Raw genomic sequence first — 4,871 nt, 5'->3', positions numbered from 1 at the left:
TTCAAATAATTATACTAAAATACAAGAAGACTCACAAAGCATTAAAAAACAAAGGTTTCATATTGGAATTGTGATACTACAGATAACACTTACAAGGGTAAAAATTTAGTAATAAAGTTAATACCACTATCAAATACCATTAAAGTTAGAAAAATTTCAACATAAATATCAACATAAATATCATAATTTTCATCTAGCAGACCGAAGGTAATCCCTTGGTTCAGATATAGTTAAATAGATGACAACCAGTGCAATTAATTGAAAAAAAATTAAAGGATCGACCTACTGTAAAGACGCGATAGCATCTAATGAGCATAAGGACCTTGAAGTAATGTTAATGTTTAACAGGTTCAGTTGACAAATTTTGCCACTCCAACTCAACCGTTGAGTGCTTCAAGATCATAGATTGCGCAGCGTATTTAAATCGTTACTTAACTAATTTCAGAGAAAGTTTAATCCGAGAATTTCCAGTTGAAAATGGCGGAAGGCAAGATTTGAAGAATCTATTGCAGGTAACAACAACAGCGACCATACCATTAGAACAGGCACCCTTCACTAAACTTAGAGGAGCAGTAATTCCGGTTTTCTGCACACCAAGAAACGATGGGTATTTCAATTCAAAGTGCCTGTAAACCCAAATGCAAAGAAAGTGGGTACTACAGAGATGAAGAAGCCCAAGTGATATCTGCATGAAGTTCCGATAATCAATCTATCCAGCTTATCCCAAAATCAAAATCATGCAAGTAATTTCTATTTCAGCACTTTCCAAAGTACCTGATCTTGTGCATTTTTTCTGTAATTAATAACAAAAAAAAGACTTTTCTTTCCACAAAAGTGATGAAGCATCAGGCAGAATCATTTCAGCATTGAGCCCTGCTCCAATTAAGTGGCCGTCATGCAATCACGGACGAGGTAAGTTAAATCCTAGCAAAAATTATTTGTTTCGAATTTCATTTTGCAATAACGGTCACCTGAAAAAAGATAATAAAAAATTAAAAGGAGAAAGAAACGAAAAATTACGCAGTGCCTTCACCTTAACGTAATTTACTGGCGTCATTCAATGAAAAGACCACAAAATCACGACATATTTTATGACTGCCTCTTGAAACTAGTGAATTGTTTTCGTGAAATACGAACATACCAAGTGTAAAGGCTCCCTGTGCAGCCTCAGGTCTGCAACAACATTGACAGAGTTCATGAATTTGCTTGATAGGGTCTCACATCTGCATCCACAGAAAAAATATAGCGAGTTTGAGACATAAGTGGCTGGATTAGAATGAGGTCAAATCAAATTACATCCTTCTCGCTGATTAGAAGTTAACCTTTTCGTCACTTAAGATTCACTTCGCCAATTTCCTATCAAATATTGAAGTTCGTTAGATTGAGGGAACTCACAGATCCTACGCGACTATGGTCAAAAACACGCTCGCAAAATCATGTGTTGTACCTATCGATCCAACCTCTAAACTTGATGCCTCTAAACTACGACCACCTCCAACGACTATAAAAATCATCACCATGATTAAAACGTTTGAAAATCTTCAAATTTCATCAAGTTACCGCTAGTACAGGCTCCTTGTTAACATAAAAAATCTTGAAAGAATTACTTTCAGAAATTTTATCATGTAGTTTTCTTGGCGATCACAAATAGAAAATATAAGTTTTAATGACTTCTCTACTTTAAGCGAATGCTCCTAAACACCCCGCATTCTTGCCGCGAAGGGCAACCATCGCACAATGAAGTCAAGTGTTTTAACTGTTGTGAAGCAATTATAGGCAATTCTCTTTCGATGAAGAATTTCATCGAAGTCTCGTATTGTATCAGTTTCAGAGGTTCCATTAAAGTCCCGAAGACACAGTCAATATGGTGTTCATCATATCGTCATCAGTCTAATAGTCTGTTACGCTCTCTTTTACCTGAAACTCAAAATACGATAAGTAGTTAAATCCTTGTATTACAAATCTGGAATCGACATTCATGAAAGGATGAAACTCATAACGTACAAAAGAAACATGCAAGCTGTCAGCATTCCTGTAATTCACTAAATTAACGCACCCAGTCCAATAGAAAATTCCTTAATTCTCGACATGAAATTTGTATCCATTAAAAGTATACATTGAGAGTACTCAGCAGAAATATAATCCGTCAATATGTAAAGTTGTTTCAGAGTATCCTTGACACACACATCATGGCAATTAAAACAGAAGACTGTAATCACCGGAAAAAAAAAAAAAAAAAAAAAAAAAAAAAAAAAACACCTCTTCATCAATTATAAGACATATGCGTATGCGTGAGATGCTAGCATAAAAGAACTAAACAGTTCTAGGAAAAGACGATAGACTTGCATTTTGCACGTTCAATGATTAGGTCATCACTAGGGTGTCACATACCAAGAGCAACATCATTCTTGACATAGAGACAGGAGTTGGAGAAAGTAATGGGATAGCTTATCATAAACGAAGCTTTAAATTTCTACACATGAATATTGTTTCATGACAAATTGTAAGACTTGTGAAGCATACGTCGAAGTGCAGTTTAGACAGTTGTTTCACTTTCAACTCCAAACTTCGGTCCACGTCAACTACCACACGAGGAATCGTCTGTGCGGAAAGTTCACCTCTTGTCCAAGACGTAAAAACCATCAAGCGAAACTGTAAAAAAATTAAGCAATTAGAATTGTCACACAAACTGATATCCACTAACTCTTGATCATATCCAACGTATCGAAAATGTTCAATCATGCGCTCCACGATGAGATACGCGCAAACTGAAAATCATCCACCTCCAAAAAGACAACATCTCCGGAACTCAAACAAAAACTAAGAAAGTAAAACGGAGAGCACCGCCGCCACTTTAATGAGGCTGATGGCTGGTCATTAGATGAACGGCTCTATTCATATTGGCATGTCGCGGTTATAAGAGCTGTAGCCCGGAGATTGACGTGGACGTGACTTGGAAAATTTCGTTGTGTTGGATTGTTTGACAGGGGTTAGAATTACAGATAGCAATAGCCCGAGATAAGTGACGCTGATGTGGATTTCATTCGTTGGATGATGAACATTCGTCGATGGATTTTGAATGGGGGACTGAATGATTGCCTGCAGGATTGCGAGCCTCCGCTGACACAGCCGCACTGTGTGAAGAGCTAAGGACTTATTTTATCGCGAGTCAGTTGAGTCGACTGTTGAGGTAGGTGAGTTTGGAGTGTGGGAGAGTGTGAAGAAGAAGGCGGATCAAGAGTTTTGAGATTACGGTGAACTGAATGTGGATAGACGGAGAGACTAACAGGGAAATGTGCAAAAATATTGCTCAGGAATCCTTGATGCATGCTCTCAGAGATGCTCTCACTAGATTTCTTTTCCCGTGAACAAATTTTCTGGACTTAAATGGTAGGATAGAACTCTGACAGCTGATTTTTGCAGTGGCTACATCTTTTAATCTCATTGCAAGGTAGGGCTTTGTCAGTAGCTCATGGCAAGATGCGGACGTTTTTCCCTTTTATACAAGCAGTTGATGAATGGATTAATTGGAACAATCAAATTTCCTGATGTTCAATCTGAACTATCCAATGAAAATGTGAGCATGTGAATCACTCTGAATGTTGCTGTCAGGTATTGAACTCCCCGGTCCTGCATCTTCACCAATCAAACTTCTGAATTCTCCTCGGCAAATAAAATAGAGTCGAGGTTTTCTTCAAAACAATCTGAGACTCGCAGTTTAAATCTCTTGAAAAGGGACTTGAAATTAACCATAGCATTATTGAAAAAATTTCGATGAATATGGACACCTGCTCCAACAAGTTTTTATTTTTTCAAAAAACAACACAAGAATTAGTTTAAAATATAAAATCAAAAATCAACATTGATTTACTACAAAAGTTGCTATTCTTGATTTATTACATCATATATATATACATATATATATGTATATGTATTCAAGCTCTATTATATTATACATTATTATAATTACTAACCAAAAGTACTATATCTATTATATAAGGCAGCTTATGAAACAAAACAAGAAGAGATAAAAATGCTCTTTAATTGGCCTCATGCTCTATTATTTTTATCAAAAGTCATTATCAAAAGTAAACCAAAATTGAGATTAATTGCTATGTTAACTAAAATTATAAACTAGATATTTCTAAGAGAAAAAGCATGTTAGAGCTCTAAGATTAATATACTGTTTTGACCCTCTGTCACGGACATACTCATATAAGCTAGTAATTACATATACAAATAGGTGGAAGTAAGTAAAAGTAAGTAAAAGTAAGTTAATTCTATAGTATTTAATATGGAAGCTTCTTAGAAGCTTCATAAATACTGCTTTGACTTCATAGGTGTCTTTAATTGACTTTTTGGATTAGAAACGTGGTCAACAAGTTGGCCATGTGCTACACATGTTGTTAGCTTGAAGATCAAGCTAACTATGTGGCCCACACGTAGAAAAACTTGCCTTGTAAGTCAAGGCATGTGTCCTACAAAGTCAACATATATTGGAGGTCCTATAGAACGTCGCCACATAGCCCCTAGTTAGATAGTATATATAGAGACAAGAGTGAAGCCCTCTTTACTCTTGTCAACTCCTTTCTTGCTTCTAGTCTAGTTTCAAGGGTCTCTAGTTTTCTTGTCTTTTGGCAATAGCCATTCCAGTTTCTTTTTCAATATACATACTTTTTTATTTATATTTTGTTACCTTTCTTTGAGTGAAGGCTCACTTGTCTAAATTTCTTTTTTATCAAGTTCTTGTCCTTGACAAATTGACAAGAGTACACCTACAATATCAGAGCTTTGTCTAATCTTGATTAAGAGTGGGTTACTCTTTTTTCTTGATAAGATATAAGCATATTAGAAGTTGCGGATTACCCTCT

The 4,871-nt window shown here is 35.9% G+C and overlaps 1 long non-coding RNA gene across 1 annotated transcript; it reads right to left on the bottom strand.

Moving 5' to 3' along the window:
• Nucleotides 1–406: 406 nt before the first annotated feature.
• LOC149988492 (uncharacterized) lies at nt 407–2,211 on the bottom strand. Its single transcript, XR_016504633.1, has 3 exons — nt 1,142–2,211; nt 775–873; nt 407–586 (listed from the first exon to the last, which is right to left on the bottom strand). It is a non-coding gene; the product is annotated as an uncharacterized LOC149988492 (long non-coding RNA).
• Between the last annotated feature and the right edge of the window lie 2,660 nt (nt 2,212–4,871).

This window comes from Physcomitrium patens, chromosome 8 (assembly GCF_059467195.1).
Source record: "Physcomitrium patens ecotype Gransden chromosome 8, ASM5946719v1, whole genome shotgun sequence".
Lineage (NCBI taxonomy): Eukaryota > Viridiplantae > Streptophyta > Bryopsida > Funariales > Funariaceae > Physcomitrium > Physcomitrium patens.
The sequence above is the reverse complement of the archived record's forward strand: the minus strand, read 5'-3'. Positions and strand labels throughout refer to the sequence as shown.